At 36.0% G+C, this 16,869-nt stretch overlaps 18 pseudogenes; all 18 read right to left on the bottom strand.

The window, feature by feature from the left end:
* Nucleotides 1-196: 196 nt before the first annotated feature.
* On the bottom strand, nt 197-315 carry LOC145644938 (5S ribosomal RNA; annotated as a pseudogene).
* A 791-nt stretch (nt 316-1,106) lies between these two features.
* On the bottom strand, nt 1,107-1,225 carry LOC145644823 (5S ribosomal RNA; annotated as a pseudogene).
* Nucleotides 1,226-1,904: 679 nt separating this feature from the next.
* LOC145643839 (5S ribosomal RNA) lies at nt 1,905-2,023 on the bottom strand (annotated as a pseudogene).
* A 352-nt stretch (nt 2,024-2,375) lies between these two features.
* LOC145646022 (5S ribosomal RNA) lies at nt 2,376-2,494 on the bottom strand (annotated as a pseudogene).
* Nucleotides 2,495-3,174: 680 nt separating this feature from the next.
* Nucleotides 3,175-3,293, bottom strand: LOC145643838 (5S ribosomal RNA; annotated as a pseudogene).
* Nucleotides 3,294-3,867: 574 nt separating this feature from the next.
* On the bottom strand, nt 3,868-3,986 carry LOC145649857 (5S ribosomal RNA; annotated as a pseudogene).
* Nucleotides 3,987-4,558: 572 nt separating this feature from the next.
* Nucleotides 4,559-4,677, bottom strand: LOC145645487 (5S ribosomal RNA; annotated as a pseudogene).
* A 791-nt stretch (nt 4,678-5,468) lies between these two features.
* Nucleotides 5,469-5,587, bottom strand: LOC145644822 (5S ribosomal RNA; annotated as a pseudogene).
* A 679-nt stretch (nt 5,588-6,266) lies between these two features.
* LOC145643837 (5S ribosomal RNA) lies at nt 6,267-6,385 on the bottom strand (annotated as a pseudogene).
* Nucleotides 6,386-6,959: 574 nt separating this feature from the next.
* Nucleotides 6,960-7,078, bottom strand: LOC145649856 (5S ribosomal RNA; annotated as a pseudogene).
* Nucleotides 7,079-7,429: 351 nt separating this feature from the next.
* On the bottom strand, nt 7,430-7,548 carry LOC145645486 (5S ribosomal RNA; annotated as a pseudogene).
* Nucleotides 7,549-8,339: 791 nt separating this feature from the next.
* Nucleotides 8,340-8,458, bottom strand: LOC145644821 (5S ribosomal RNA; annotated as a pseudogene).
* Nucleotides 8,459-9,889: 1,431 nt separating this feature from the next.
* On the bottom strand, nt 9,890-10,008 carry LOC145644820 (5S ribosomal RNA; annotated as a pseudogene).
* A 1,011-nt stretch (nt 10,009-11,019) lies between these two features.
* On the bottom strand, nt 11,020-11,138 carry LOC145650536 (5S ribosomal RNA; annotated as a pseudogene).
* Nucleotides 11,139-12,373: 1,235 nt separating this feature from the next.
* Nucleotides 12,374-12,492, bottom strand: LOC145650303 (5S ribosomal RNA; annotated as a pseudogene).
* A 1,431-nt stretch (nt 12,493-13,923) lies between these two features.
* Nucleotides 13,924-14,042, bottom strand: LOC145644819 (5S ribosomal RNA; annotated as a pseudogene).
* A 1,011-nt stretch (nt 14,043-15,053) lies between these two features.
* Nucleotides 15,054-15,172, bottom strand: LOC145650535 (5S ribosomal RNA; annotated as a pseudogene).
* A 1,235-nt stretch (nt 15,173-16,407) lies between these two features.
* Nucleotides 16,408-16,526, bottom strand: LOC145650302 (5S ribosomal RNA; annotated as a pseudogene).
* Between the last annotated feature and the right edge of the window lie 343 nt (nt 16,527-16,869).

Below are 16,869 nucleotides of genomic sequence, written 5' to 3'. Positions count from 1 at the left end.
GGTGCTAACAGATAGTTTTTTGATGAATCACTGCACTTCACATTCAGGCATGTGAGTTGGAGAGTAAATGAAAGTGATGCAAAAAAAACTTACAGCATCTGCTATTCCCAGGTGCTAACAGATATTTTTTTTATTAATCAATGCACTTCACATTTGAGCATGTCAGCTTGAAAGTAAATTAAAGTGATGCAAGAAAAGCTTACAGCACCTGGTATTCCTAGGTAGGGTCCCACCTCACTACTATCCAGGCTCAAAGTTGTTCAGCTTCCAAGTTCAGATGAGATTGGGCGTTCTCAAGCTGGTGTGGCCGTAAGCCTTAAACACTTACTCAAATTGCCTAATCATAGCAAATATGATCAAAGACCAATCTGACAATTTTTTTTATTAATCCCTGCACTTGACATTCTAGAATGTTATCTTTAAAGTAAATTAAATGATGCAATAAAAGCTTACAACATCTGGTATACGGAGGCACTAACAGACAGTTTTTTTATTAATCACTGCACTTCACATTCAAGCATGTCAGTTGGAGAGTAAATTAAAGTGATGCAATAAAAAATTACAGCATCTGCTATTCCCAGGTGCTAGCAGATAGTTTGATTTAATAATTCACTGCACTTCAAATTTGAACATGATAGCTTGAACATAAATTAAAGGGATGCAATAAAATCTTACAGCACCTGCTATTCCCTGGTACTAAAAGATTTCTATTTAATCTGTACACTTCACATACAAGCATGTCAGTTGCATATTAAATTAAAGTGATGCAACAAAAACTTACAGCATCTGCTATTCCCAGGTGCTAACAGATAGTTTTTTTTAATTAATCACTGCACTTCACATCCTAGCATGTCATCTTAAAAGTAAATTAAAGTGATGCAAGAGAAGCTTACAGCATCTCGTAGTCCAAGCTGCTAACAGATAGTTTTTTGATGAATCACTGCACTTCACATTCAGGCATGTGAGTTGGAGAGTAAATGAAAGTGATGCAAAAAAAACTTGCAGCATCTGCTATTCCCAGGTGCTAACAGATAGTTTTTTTTATTAATCACTGCACTTCACATTTGAGCATGTCAGCTTGAAAGTAAATTAAGTGATGCAAGAAAAGCTTACAGCACCTGGTATTCCTAGGTAGGGTCCCACCTCAGTACTATCCAGGCCCAAAGTTCTTCAGCTTCCAAGGTCAGATGAGATTGGGCGTTCTCAAGCTGGTGTGGCCGTAAGCCTTAAACACTTACTCAAATTGCCTAATCATAGCAAATATGATCAAAGACCAATCTGACAATTTTTTTTATTAATCCCTGCACTTGACATTCTAGAATGTTATCTTGAAAGTAAATTAAATGATGCAATAAAAGCTTAAAACATCTGGTATACGGAGGCACTAACAGACAGTTTTTTTATTAATCACTGCACTTCACATTTGTGCATGTCAGCTTGAAAGTAAATTAAAGTGATGCAAGAGAAGATTACAGCATCTCGTAGTCCAAGGTGCTAACAGATAGTTTTTTGATGAATCACTGCACTTCACATTTAGGCATGTGAGTTGGAGAGTAAATGAAAGTGATGCAAAAAAAACTTACAGCATCTGCTATTCCCAGGTGCTAACAGATAGTTTGAGTTAATTATTCACTGCACTTCAAATTTGAACATGATAGCTTGAACATAAATTAAAGGGATGCAATAAAATCTTACAGCACCTGCTATTCCCTGGTACTAAAACATTTCTATTTAATCTGTACACTTCACATACAAGCTTGACAGTTGCAGATTACATTAAAGTGATGCAACAAAAATTACAGCATCTGCTATTCCCAGGCGCTAACAGATAGTTTTTTTTATTAATGACTGCACTTCACATTTGAGCATGTCAGCTTGAAAGTAAATTAAAGTGATGCAAGAAAATCTTACAGCACCTGGTATTCCTAGGTAGGGTCCCACCTCAGTACTATCCAGGCCCAAATTTGCTTAGCTTCCAAGGTCAGATGAGATTGGGCGTTCTCAAGCTGGTGTGGCGGTAAGCCTTAAACACTTACTCAAATTGCCTAATCATAGCAAATATGATCAAAGACCAATCTGACAATTTTTTTTATTAATCCCTGCACTTGACATTCTAGAACGTTATCTTGAATGTAAATTAAATGATGCAATAAAAGCTTACAACATCTGGTATACGGAGGCACTAACAGACAGTTTTTTGATGAATCACTGCACTTCACATTCAGGCATGTGATTTGGAGAGTAAATGAAAGTGATGCAAAAAAAACTTGCAGCATCTGCTATTCCCAGGTGCTAACAGATAGTTTTTTTTATTAATCACTGCACTTCACATTTGAGCATGTCAGCTTGAAAGTAAATTAAAGTGATGCAAGAAAAGCTTACAGCACCTGGTATTCCTAGGTAGGGTCCCAACTCAGTACTATCCAGGCCCAAAGTTCTTCAGCTTCCAAGGTCAGATGAGATTGGGCGTTCTCAAGCTGGTGTGGCGGTAAGCCTTAAACACTTACTCAAATTGCCTAATCATAGCAAATATGATCAAAGACCAATCTGACAATTTTTTTTATTAATCCCTGCACTTGACATTCTATAATGTTATCTTGAAAGTAAATTAAATGATGCAATAAAAGCTTAAAACATCTGGTATACGGAGGCACTAACAGACAGTTTTTTTATTAATCACTGCACTTCACATTTGTGCATGTCAGCTTGAAAGTAAATTAAAGTGATGCAAGAGAAGATTACAGCATCTCGTAGTCCAAGGTGCTAACAGATAGTTTTTTGATGAATCACTGCACTTCACATTCAGGCATGTGAGTTGGAGAGTAAATGAAAGTGATGCAAAAAAAACTTACAGCATCTGCTATTCCCAGGTGCTAACAGATAGTTTGAGTTAATTATTCACTGCACTTCAAATTTGAACATGATAGCTTGAACATAAATTAAAGGGATGCAATAAAATCTTACAGCACCTGCTATTCCCTGGTACTAAAACATTTCTATTTAATCTGTACACTTCACATACAAGCTTGACAGTTGCAGATTACATTAAAGTGATGCAACAAAAACTTACAGCATCTGCTATTCCCAGGCGCTAACAGATAGTTTTTTTTATTAATGACTGCACTTCACATTTGAGCATGTCAGCTTGAAAGTAAATTAAAGTGATGCAAGAAAATCTTACAGCACCTGGTATTCCTAGGTAGGGTCCCACCTCAGTACTATCCAGGCCCAAATTTGCTTAGCTTCCAAGGTCAGATGAGATTGGGCGTTCTCAAGCTGGTGTGGCGGTAAGCCTTAAACACTTACTCAAATTGCCTAATCATAGCAAATATGATCAAAGACCAATCTGACAATTTTTTTTATTAATCCCTGCACTTGACATTCTAGAACGTTATCTTGAATGTAAATTAAATGATGCAATAAAAGCTTACAACATCTGGTATACGGAGGCACTAACAGACAGTTTTTTGATGAATCACTGCACTTCACATTCAGGCATGTGATTTGGAGAGTAAATGAAAGTGATGCAAAAAAAACTTACAGCATCGGCTATTCCCAGGTGCTAACAGATAGTTTTTTTTATTAATCACTGCACTTCATATTTGTGCATGTCAGCTTGAAAGTAAATTAAAGTGATGCAAGAGAAGATTACAGCATCTCGTAGTCCAAGGTGCTAACAGATAGTTTTTTGATGAATCACTGCACTTCACATTCAGGCATGTGATTTGGAGAGTAAATGAAAGTGATGCAAAAAAAACTTACAGCATCGGCTATTCCCAGGTGCTAACAGATAGTTTTTTTTTATTAATCACTGCACTTCACATTTGAGCATGTCAGCTTGAAAGTAAATTAAAGTGATGCAAGAAAAGCTTACAGCACCTGGTATTCCTAGGTAGGGTCCCACCTCAGTACTATCCAGGCCCAAACTTGCTTAGCTTCCAAGGTCAGATGAGATTGGGCGTTCTCAAGCTGTTGTGGCTGTAAACCTTAAACACTTACTCAAATTGCCTAATCATAGCAAATATGATCAAAGACCAATCTGAACAATTTTTTTATTAATCCCTGCAGTTGACATTCTAGAATGTTATCTTAAAAGTAAATTAAATGATGCAATAAAAGCTTACAACATCTGGTATACGGAGGCACTAACAGACAGTTTTTTGATAAATCACTGCACTTCACATTCAGGCATGTGAGTTGGAGAGTAAATGAAAGTGATGCAAAAAAAACTTACAGCATCTGCTATTCCCAGGTGCTAACAGATAGTTTTTTTTATTAATCACTGCACTTCACATTTGTGCATGTCAGCTTGAAAGTAAATTAAAGTGATGCAAGAGAAGATTACAGCATCTCGTAGTCCAAGGTGCTAACAGATAGTTTTTTGATGAATCACTGCACTTCACATTCAGGCATGTGAGTTGGAGAGTAAATGAAAGTGATGCAAAAAAAACTTACAGCATCTGCTATTCCCAGGTGCTAACAGATATTTTTTTTATTAATCACTGCACTTCACATTTGAGCATGTCAGCTTGAAAGTAAATTAAAGTGATGCAAGAAAAGCTTACAGCACCTGGTATTCCTAGGTAGGGTCCCACCTCACTACTATCCAGGCTCAAAGTTGTTCAGCTTCCAAGGTCAGATGAGATTGGGCGTTCTCAAGCTGGTGTGGCCGTAAGCCTTAAACACTTACTCAAATTGCCTAATCATAGCAAATATGATCAAAGACCAATCTGACAATTTTTTTTATTAATCCCTGCACTTGACATTCTAGAATGTTATCTTGAAAGTAAATTAAATGATGCAATAAAAGCTTACAACATCTGGTATACGGAGGCACTAACAGACAGTTTTTTTATTAATCACTGCACTTCACATTCAAGCATGTCAGTTGGAGAGTAAATGAAAGTGATGCAATAAAAAATTACAGCATCTGCTATTCCCAGGTGCTAGCAGATAGTTTGATTTAATAATTCACTGCACTTCAAATTTGAACATGATAGCTTGAACATAAATTAAAGGGATGCAATAAAATCTTACAGCACCTGCTATTCCCTGGTACTAAAAGATTTCTATTTAATCTGTACACTTCACATACAAGCATGTCAGTTGCAGATTAAATTAAAGTGATGCAACAAAAACTTACAGCATCTGCTATTCCCAGGTGCTAACAGATAGTTTTTTTTAATTAATCACTGCACTTCACATCCTAGCATGTCATCTTAAAAGTAAATTAAAGTGATGCAAGAGAAGCTTACAGCATCTCGTAGTCCAAGCTGCTAACAGATAGTTTTTTGATGAATCACTGCACTTCACATTCAGGCATGTGAGTTGGAGAGTAAATGAAAGTGATGCAAAAAAAACTTGCAGCATCTGCTATTCCCAGGTGCTAACAGATAGTTTTTTTTATTAATCACTGCACTTCACATTTGAGCATGTCAGCTTGAAAGTAAATTAAGTGATGCAAGAAAAGCTTACAGCACCTGGTATTCCTAGGTAGGGTCCCACCTCAGTACTATCCAGGCCCAAAGTTCTTCAGCTTCCAAGGTCAGATGAGATTGGGCGTTCTCAAGCTGGTGTGGCCGTAAGCCTTAAACACTTACTCAAATTGCCTAATCATAGCAAATATGATCAAAGACCAATCTGACAATTTTTTTTATTAATCCCTGCACTTGACATTCTAGAATGTTATCTTGAAAGTAAATTAAATGATGCAATAAAAGTTTAAAACATCTGGTATACGGAGGCACTAACAGACAGTTTTTTTATTAATCACTGCACTTCACATTTGTGCATGTCAGCTTGAAAGTAAATTAAAGTGATGCAAGAGAAGATTACAGCATCTCGTAGTCCAAGGTGCTAACAGATAGTTTTTTGATGAATCACTGCACTTCACATTCAGGCATGTGAGTTGGAGAGTAAATGAAAGTGATGCAAAAAAAACTTACAGCATCTGCTATTCCCAGGTGCTAACAGATAGTTTGAGTTAATTATTCACTGCACTTCAAATTTGAACATGATAGCTTGAACATAAATTAAAGGGATGCAATAAAATCTTACAGCACCTGCTATTCCCTGGTACTAAAACATTTCTATTTAATCTGTACACTTCACATACAAGCTTGACAGTTGCAGATTACATTAAAGTGATGCAACAAAAATTACAGCATCTGCTATTCCCAGGCGCTAACAGATAGTTTTTTTTATTAATGACTGCACTTCACATTTGAGCATGTCAGCTTGAAAGTAAATTAAAGTGATGCAAGAAAATCTTACAGCACCTGGTATTCCTAGGTAGGGTCCCACCTCAGTACTATCCAGGCCCAAATTTGCTTAGCTTCCAAGGTCAGATGAGATTGGGCGTTCTCAAGCTGGTGTGGCGGTAAGCCTTAAACACTTACTCAAATTGCCTAATCATAGCAAATATGATCAAAGACCAATCTGACAATTTTTTTTATTAATCCCTGCACTTGACATTCTAGAACGTTATCTTGAATGTAAATTAAATGATGCAATAAAAGCTTACAACATCTGGTATACGGAGGCACTAACAGACAGTTTTTTGATGAATCACTGCACTTCACATTCAGGCATGTGATTTGGAGAGTAAATGAAAGTGATGCAAAAAAAACTTACAGCATCGGCTATTCCCAGGTGCTAACAGATAGTTTTTTTTATTAATCACTGCACTTCATATTTGTGCATGTCAGCTTGAAAGTAAATTAAAGTGATGCAAGAGAAGATTACAGCATCTCGTAGTCCAAGGTGCTAACAGATAGTTTTTTGATGAATCACTGCACTTCACATTCAGGCATGTGAGATGGAGAGTAAATGAAAGTGATGCAAAAAAAACTTACAGCATCTGCTATTCCCATGTGCTAACAGATAGGTTTTTTTTATTAATCACTGCACTTCACATTTGAGCATGTCAGCTTGAAAGTAAATTAAAGTGATGCAAGAAAAGCTTACAGCACCTGGTATTCCTAGGTAGGGTCCCACCTCAGTACTATCCAGGCCCAAACTTGCTTAGCTTCCAAGGTCAGATGAGATTGGGCGTTCTCAAGCTGTTGTGGCTGTAAACCTTAAACACTTACTCAAATTGCCTAATCATAGCAAATATGATCAAAGACCAATCTGAACAATTTTTTTATTAATCCCTGCAGTTGACATTCTAGAATGTTATCTTAAAAGTAAATTAAATGATGCAATAAAAGCTTACAACATCTGGTATACGGAGGCACTAACAGACAGTTTTTTGATAAATCACTGCACTTCACATTCAGGCATGTGAGTTGGAGAGTAAATGAAAGTGATGCAAAAAAAACTTACAGCATCTGCTATTCCCAGGTGCTAACAGATATTTTTTTTATTAATCACTGCACTTCACATTTGAGCATGTCAGCTTGAAAGTAAATTAAAGTGATGCAAGAAAAGCTTACAGCACCTGGTATTCCTAGGTAGGGTCCCACCTCACTACTATCCAGGCTCAAAGTTGTTCAGCTTCCAAGGTCAGATGAGATTGGGCGTTCTCAAGCTGGTGTGGCCGTAAGCCTTAAACACTTACTCAAATTGCCTAATCATAGCAAATATGATCAAAGACCAATCTGACAATTTTTTTTATTAATCCCTGCACTTGACATTCTAGAATGTTATCTTGAAAGTAAATTAAATGATGCAATAAAAGCTTACAACATCTGGTATACGGAGGCACTAACAGACAGTTTTTTTATTAATCACTGCACTTCACATTCAAGCATGTCAGTTGGAGAGTAAATTAAAGTGATGCAATAAAAAATTACAGCATCTGCTATTCCCAGGTGCTAGCAGATAGTTTGATTTAATAATTCACTGCACTTCAAATTTGAACATGATAGCTTGAACATAAATTAAAGGGATGCAATAAGATCTTACAGCACCTGCTATTCCCTGGTACTAAAAGATTTCTATTTAATCTGTACACTTCACATACAAGCATGTCAGTTGCAGATTAAATTAAAGTGATGCAACAAAAACTTACAGCATCTGCTATTCCCAGGTGCTAACAGATAGTTTTTTTTAATTAATCACTGCACTTCACATCCTAGCATGTCATCTTAAAAGTAAATTAAAGTGATGCAAGAGAAGCTTACAGCATCTCGTAGTCCAAGCTGCTAACAGATAGTTTTTTGATGAATCACTGCACTTCACATTCAGGCATGTGAGTTGGAGAGTAAATGAAAGTGATGCAAAAAAAACTTGCAGCATCTGCTATTCCCAGGTGCTAACAGATAGTTTTTTTTATTAATCACTGCACTTCACATTTGAGCATGTCAGCTTGAAAGTAAATTAAGTGATGCAAGAAAAGCTTACAGCACCTGGTATTCCTAGGTAGGGTCCCACCTCAGTACTATCCAGGCCCAAAGTTCTTCAGCTTCCAAGGTCAGATGAGATTGGGCGTTCTCAAGCTGGTGTGGCCGTAAGCCTTAAACACTTACTCAAATTGCCTAATCATAGCAAATATGATCAAAGACCAATCTGACAATTTTTTTTATTAATCCCTGCACTTGACATTCTAGAATGTTATCTTGAAAGTAAATTAAATGATGCAATAAAAGCTTAAAACATCTGGTATACGGAGGCACTAACAGACAGTTTTTTTATTAATGTCAGTTGGAGAGTAAATTAAAGTGATGCAATAAAAAATTACAGCATCTGCTATTCCCAGGTGCTAGCAGATAGTTTGATTTAATAATTCACTGCACTTCAAATTTGAACATGATAGCTTGAACATAAATTAAAGGGATGCAATAAAATCTTACAGCACCTGCTATTCCCTGGTACTAAAAGATTTCTATTTAATCTGTACACTTCACATACAAGCATGTCAGTTGCAGATTAAATTAAAGTGATGCAACAAAAACTTACAGCATCTGCTATTCCCAGGTGCTAACAGATATTTTTTTTTATTAATCACTGCACTTCACATTTGAGCATGTCAGCTTGAAAGTAAATTAAAGTGATGCAAGAGAAGATTACAGCATCTCGTAGTCCAAGGTGCTAACAGATAGTTTTTTGATGAATCACTGCACTTCACATTCAGGCATGTGAGTTGGAGAGTAAATGAAAGTGATGCAAAAAAAACTTACAGCATCGGCTATTCCCAGGTGCTAACAGATAGTTTTTTTTATTAATCACTGCACTTCACATTTGTGCATGTCAGCTTGAAAGTAAATTAAAGTGATGCAAGAGAAGATTACAGCATCTCGTAGTCCAAGGTGCTAACAGATAGTTTTTTGATGAATCACTGCACTTCACATTCAAGCATGTCAGTTGGAGAGTAAATTAAAGTGATGCAATAAAAACTTACAGCATCTGCTATTCCCAGGTGCTAGCAGATAGTTTGATTTAATTATTCAATGCACTTCAAATTTGAACATGATAGCTTGAACATAAATTAAAGGTATGCAATAAAATCTTACAGCACCTGCTATTCCCTGGTACTAAAAGATTTCTATTTAATCTGTACACTTCACATACAAGCATGTCAGTTGCAGATTAAATTAAAGTGATGCAACAAAAACTTACAGCATTTGCTAATCCCAGGTGCTAACAGATAGTTTTTTTTAAATTAATCACTGCACTTCACATCCTAGCATGTCATCTTGAAAGTAAATTAAAGTGATGCAAGAGAAGCTTACAGCATCTCGTAGTCCAAGGTGCTAACAGATAGTTTTTTGATGAATCACTGCACTTCACATTCAGGCATGTGAGTTGGAGAGTAAATGAAAGTGATGCAAAAAAAACTTACAGCATCTGCTATTCCCATGTGCTAACAGATAGTTTTTTTTTATTAATCACTGCACTTCACATTTGAGCATGTCAGCTTGAAAGTAAATTAAAGTGATGCAAGAAAAGCTTACAGCACCTGGTATTCCTAGGTAGGGTCCCACCTCAGTACTATCCAGGCCCAAAGTTCTTCAGCTTCCAAGGTCAGATGAGATTGGGCGTTCTCAAGCTGGTGTGGCCGTAAGCCTTAAACACTTACTCAAATTGCCTAATCATAGCAAATATGATCAAAGACCAATCTGACAATTTTTTTTATTAATCCCTGCACTTGACATTCTAGAATGTTATCTTGAAAGTAAATTAAATGATGCAATAAAAGCTTACAACATCTGGTATACGGAGGCACTAACAGACAGTTTTTTTATTAATCACTGCACTTCACATTCAAGCATGTCAGTTGGAGAGTAAATTAAAGTGATGCAATAAAAACTTACAGCATCTGCTATTCCCAGGTGCTAGCAGATACTTTGATTGAATAATTCACTGCACTTCAAATTTGAACATGATAGCTTGAACATAAATTAAAGGGATGCAATAAAATCTTACAGCACCTGCTATTCCCTGGTACTAAAAGATTTCTATTTAATCTATACACTTCAAATACAAGCATGTCAGTTGCAGATTAAATTAAAGTGATGCAACAAAAATTTACAGCATCTGCTATTCCCAGGTGCTAGCAGATAGTTTGATTTAATTATTCACTGCACTTCAAATTTGAACATGATAGCTTGAACATAAATTAAAGGGATGCAATAAAATCTTACAGCACCTGCTATTCCCTGGTACTAAAAGATTTCTATGTAATCTTTACACTTCACATACAAGCATGTCAGTTGCAGATTAAATTAAAGTGATGCAACAAAAACTTACAGCATCTGCTATTCCCAGGTGCTAACAGATAGTTTTTTTTAATTAATCACTGCACTTCACATCCTAGCATGTCATCTTAAAAGTAAATTAAAGTGATGCAAGAGAAGCTTACAGCATCTCGTAGTCCAAGCTGCTAACAGATAGTTTTTTGATGAATCACTGCACTTCACATTCAGGCATGTGAGTTGGAGAGTAAATGAAAGTGATGCAAAAAAAACTTACAGCATCTGCTATTCCCATGTGCTAACAGATAGTTTTTTTTTATTAATCACTGCACTTCACATTTGAGCATGTCAGCTTGAAAGTAAATTAAAGTGATGCAAGAAAAGCTTACAGCACCTGGTATTCCTAGGTAGGGTCCCACCTCAGTACTATCCAGGTCCAAACTTGCTTAGCTTCCAAGGTCAGATGAGATTGGTCGTTCTCAAGATGGTGTGGCCGTAAACCAGAAACACTTAGTCAAATTGCCTAATCATAGCAAATATGATCAAAGACCAATCTGACTATTTTTTTTATTAATCCCTGCACTTGACATTCTAGAATGTTATCTTGAAAGTAAATTAAATGATGCAATAAAAGCTTACAACATCTGGTATACGGAGGCACTAACAGACAGTATTTTTATTAATCACTGCAATTCACATTCAAGCATGTCAGTTGGAGAGTAAATTAAAGTGATGCAATAAAAACTTACAGCATCTGCTATTCCCAGGTGCTAGCAGATAGTTTGATTTAATTATTCAATGCACTTCAAATTTGAACATGATAGCTTGAACATAAATTAAAGGTATGCAATAAAATCTTACAGCACCTGCTATTCCCTGGTACTAAAAGATTTCTATTTAATCTGTACACTTCACATACAAGCATGTCAGTTGCAGATTAAATTAAAGTGATGCAACAAAAACTTACAGCATTTGCTAATCCCAGGTGCTAACAGATAGTTTTTTTTAAATTAATCACTGCACTTCACATCCTAGCATGTCATCTTGAAAGTAAATTAAAGTGATGCAAGAGAAGCTTACAGCATCTCGTAGTCCAAGGTGCTAACAGATAGTTTTTTGATGAATCACTGCACTTCACATTCAGGCATGTGAGTTGGAGAGTAAATGAAAGTGATGCAAAAAAAAACTTACAGCATCTGCTATTCCCAGGTGCTAGCAGATAGTTTGATTTAATTATTCACTGCACTTCAAATTTGAACATGATAGCTTGAACATAAATTAAAGGGATGCAATAAAATCTTACAGCACCTGCTATTCCCTGGTACTAAAAGATTTCTATTTAATCTGTACACTTCACATACAAGCATGTCAGTTGCAGATTAAATTAAAGTGATGCAACAAAAACTTACAGCATCTGCTATTCCCAGGTGCTAACAGATAGTTTTTTTTAATTAATCACTGCACTTCACATCCTAGCATGTCATCTTAAAAGTAAATTAAAGTGATGCAAGAGAAGCTTACAGCATCTCGTAGTCCAAGCTGCTAACAGATAGTTTTTTGATGAATCACTGCACTTCACATTCAGGCATGTGAGATGGAGAGTAAATGAAAGTGATGCAAAAAAAACTTACAGCATCTGCTATTCCCATGTGCTAACAGATAGGTTTTTTTTATTAATCACTGCACTTCACATTTGAGCATGTCAGCTTGAAAGTAAATTAAAGTGATGCAAGAAAAGCTTACAGCACCTGGTATTCCTAGGTAGGGTCCCACCTCAGTACTATCCAGGCCCAAACTTGCTTAGCTTCCAAGGTCAGATGACATTGGGCGTTCTCAAGATGGTGTGGCCGTAAGCCTTAAACACTTAGTCAAATTGCCTAATCATAGCAAATATGATCAAAGACCAATCTGACAATTTTTTTTATTAATCCCTGCACTTGACATTCTAGAATGTTATCTTGAAAGTAAATTAAATGATGCAATAAAAGCTTACAACATCTGGTATACGGAGGCACTAACAGACAGTTTTTTTATTAATGTCAGTTGGAGAGTAAATTAAAGTGATGCAATAAAAAATTACAGCATCTGCTATTCCCAGGTGCTAGCAGATAGTTTGATTTAATAATTCACTGCACTTCAAATTTGAACATGATAGCTTGAACATAAATTAAAGGGATGCAATAAAATCTTACAGCACCTGCTATTCCCTGGTACTAAAAGATTTCTATTTAATCTGTACACTTCACATACAAGCATGTCAGTTGCAGATTAAATTAAAGTGATGCAACAAAAACTTACAGCATCTGCTATTCCCAGGTGCTAACAGATATTTTTTTTTATTAATCACTGCACTTCACATTTGAGCATGTCAGCTTGAAAGTAAATTAAAGTGATGCAAGAGAAGATTACAGCATCTCGTAGTCCAAGGTGCTAACAGATAGTTTTTTGATGAATCACTGCACTTCACATTCAGGCATGTGAGTTGGAGAGTAAATGAAAGTGATGCAAAAAAAACTTACAGCATCGGCTATTCCCAGGTGCTAACAGATAGTTTTTTTTATTAATCACTGCACTTCACATTTGTGCATGTCAGCTTGAAAGTAAATTAAAGTGATGCAAGAGAAGATTACAGCATCTCGTAGTCCAAGGTGCTAACAGATAGTTTTTTGATGAATCACTGCACTTCACATTCAAGCATGTCAGTTGGAGAGTAAATTAAAGTGATGCAATAAAAACTTACAGCATCTGCTATTCCCAGGTGCTAGCAGATAGTTTGATTTAATTATTCAATGCACTTCAAATTTGAACATGATAGCTTGAACATAAATTAAAGGTATGCAATAAAATCTTACAGCACCTGCTATTCCCTGGTACTAAAAGATTTCTATTTAATCTGTACACTTCACATACAAGCATGTCAGTTGCAGATTAAATTAAAGTGATGCAACAAAAACTTACAGCATTTGCTAATCCCAGGTGCTAACAGATAGTTTTTTTTAAATTAATCACTGCACTTCACATCCTAGCATGTCATCTTGAAAGTAAATTAAAGTGATGCAAGAGAAGCTTACAGCATCTCGTAGTCCAAGGTGCTAACAGATAGTTTTTTGATGAATCACTGCACTTCACATTCAGGCATGTGAGTTGGAGAGTAAATGAAAGTGATGCAAAAAAAACTTACAGCATCTGCTATTCCCATGTGCTAACAGATAGTTTTTTTTTATTAATCACTGCACTTCACATTTGAGCATGTCAGCTTGAAAGTAAATTAAAGTGATGCAAGAAAAGCTTACAGCACCTGGTATTCCTAGGTAGGGTCCCACCTCAGTACTATCCAGGCCCAAAGTTCTTCAGCTTCCAAGGTCAGATGAGATTGGGCGTTCTCAAGCTGGTGTGGCCGTAAGCCTTAAACACTTACTCAAATTGCCTAATCATAGCAAATATGATCAAAGACCAATCTGACAATTTTTTTTATTAATCCCTGCACTTGACATTCTAGAATGTTATCTTGAAAGTAAATTAAATGATGCAATAAAAGCTTACAACATCTGGTATACGGAGGCACTAACAGACAGTTTTTTTATTAATCACTGCACTTCACATTCAAGCATGTCAGTTGGAGAGTAAATTAAAGTGATGCAATAAAAACTTACAGCATCTGCTATTCCCAGGTGCTAGCAGATACTTTGATTGAATAATTCACTGCACTTCAAATTTGAACATGATAGCTTGAACATAAATTAAAGGGATGCAATAAAATCTTACAGCACCTGCTATTCCCTGGTACTAAAAGATTTCTATTTAATCTATACACTTCAAATACAAGCATGTCAGTTGCAGATTAAATTAAAGTGATGCAACAAAAATTTACAGCATCTGCTATTCCCAGGTGCTAGCAGATAGTTTGATTTAATTATTCACTGCACTTCAAATTTGAACATGATAGCTTGAACATAAATTAAAGGGATGCAATAAAATCTTACAGCACCTGCTATTCCCTGGTACTAAAAGATTTCTATGTAATCTTTACACTTCACATACAAGCATGTCAGTTGCAGATTAAATTAAAGTGATGCAACAAAAACTTACAGCATCTGCTATTCCCAGGTGCTAACAGATAGTTTTTTTTAATTAATCACTGCACTTCACATCCTAGCATGTCATCTTAAAAGTAAATTAAAGTGATGCAAGAGAAGCTTACAGCATCTCGTAGTCCAAGCTGCTAACAGATAGTTTTTTGATGAATCACTGCACTTCACATTCAGGCATGTGAGTTGGAGAGTAAATGAAAGTGATGCAAAAAAAACTTACAGCATCTGCTATTCCCATGTGCTAACAGATAGTTTTTTTTTATTAATCACTGCACTTCACATTTGAGCATGTCAGCTTGAAAGTAAATTAAAGTGATGCAAGAAAAGCTTACAGCACCTGGTATTCCTAGGTAGGGTCCCACCTCAGTACTATCCAGGTCCAAACTTGCTTAGCTTCCAAGGTCAGATGAGATTGGTCGTTCTCAAGATGGTGTGGCCGTAAACCAGAAACACTTAGTCAAATTGCCTAATCATAGCAAATATGATCAAAGACCAATCTGACTATTTTTTTTATTAATCCCTGCACTTGACATTCTAGAATGTTATCTTGAAAGTAAATTAAATGATGCAATAAAAGCTTACAACATCTGGTATACGGAGGCACTAACAGACAGTATTTTTATTAATCACTGCAATTCACATTCAAGCATGTCAGTTGGAGAGTAAATTAAAGTGATGCAATAAAAACTTACAGCATCTGCTATTCCCAGGTGCTAGCAGATAGTTTGATTTAATTATTCAATGCACTTCAAATTTGAACATGATAGCTTGAACATAAATTAAAGGTATGCAATAAAATCTTACAGCACCTGCTATTCCCTGGTACTAAAAGATTTCTATTTAATCTGTACACTTCACATACAAGCATGTCAGTTGCAGATTAAATTAAAGTGATGCAACAAAAACTTACAGCATTTGCTAATCCCAGGTGCTAACAGATAGTTTTTTTTAAATTAATCACTGCACTTCACATCCTAGCATGTCATCTTGAAAGTAAATTAAAGTGATGCAAGAGAAGCTTACAGCATCTCGTAGTCCAAGGTGCTAACAGATAGTTTTTTGATGAATCACTGCACTTCACATTCAGGCATGTGAGTTGGAGAGTAAATGAAAGTGATGCAAAAAAAAACTTACAGCATCTGCTATTCCCAGGTGCTAGCAGATAGTTTGATTTAATTATTCACTGCACTTCAAATTTGAACATGATAGCTTGAACATAAATTAAAGGGATGCAATAAAATCTTACAGCACCTGCTATTCCCTGGTACTAAAAGATTTCTATTTAATCTGTACACTTCACATACAAGCATGTCAGTTGCAGATTAAATTAAAGTGATGCAACAAAAACTTACAGCATCTGCTATTCCCAGGTGCTAACAGATAGTTTTTTTTAATTAATCACTGCACTTCACATCCTAGCATGTCATCTTAAAAGTAAATTAAAGTGATGCAAGAGAAGCTTACAGCATCTCGTAGTCCAAGCTGCTAACAGATAGTTTTTTGATGAATCACTGCACTTCACATTCAGGCATGTGAGATGGAGAGTAAATGAAAGTGATGCAAAAAAAACTTACAGCATCTGCTATTCCCATGTGCTAACAGATAGGTTTTTTTTATTAATCACTGCACTTCACATTTGAGCATGTCAGCTTGAAAGTAAATTAAAGTGATGCAAGAAAAGCTTACAGCACCTGGTATTCCTAGGTAGGGTCCCACCTCAGTACTATCCAGGCCCAAACTTGCTTAGCTTCCAAGGTCAGATGACATTGGGCGTTCTCAAGATGGTGTGGCCGTAAGCCTTAAACACTTAGTCAAATTGCCTAATCATAGCAAATATGATCAAAGACCAATCTGACAATTTTTTTTATTAATCCCTGCACTTGACATTCTAGAATGTTATCTTGAAAGTAAATTAAATGATGCAATAAAAGCTTACAACATCTGGTATACGGAGGCACTAACAGACAGTATTTTTATTAATCACTGCACTTCACATTCAAGCATGTCAGTTGGAGAGTAAATTAAAGTGATGCAATAAAAACTTACAGCATCTGCTATTCCCAGGTGCTAGCAGATAGTTTGATTTAATTATTCACTGCACTTCAAATTTGAACATGATAGCTTGAACATAAATTAAAGGG

The sequence above is a fragment of the Electrophorus electricus genome, chromosome 13, assembly GCF_041902795.1.
Source record: "Electrophorus electricus isolate QZ-2024a chromosome 13, ASM4190279v1, whole genome shotgun sequence".
Taxonomy (NCBI): domain Eukaryota; kingdom Metazoa; phylum Chordata; class Actinopteri; order Gymnotiformes; family Gymnotidae; genus Electrophorus; species Electrophorus electricus.
This window is presented reverse-complemented; position numbering and strand designations above follow the sequence as displayed.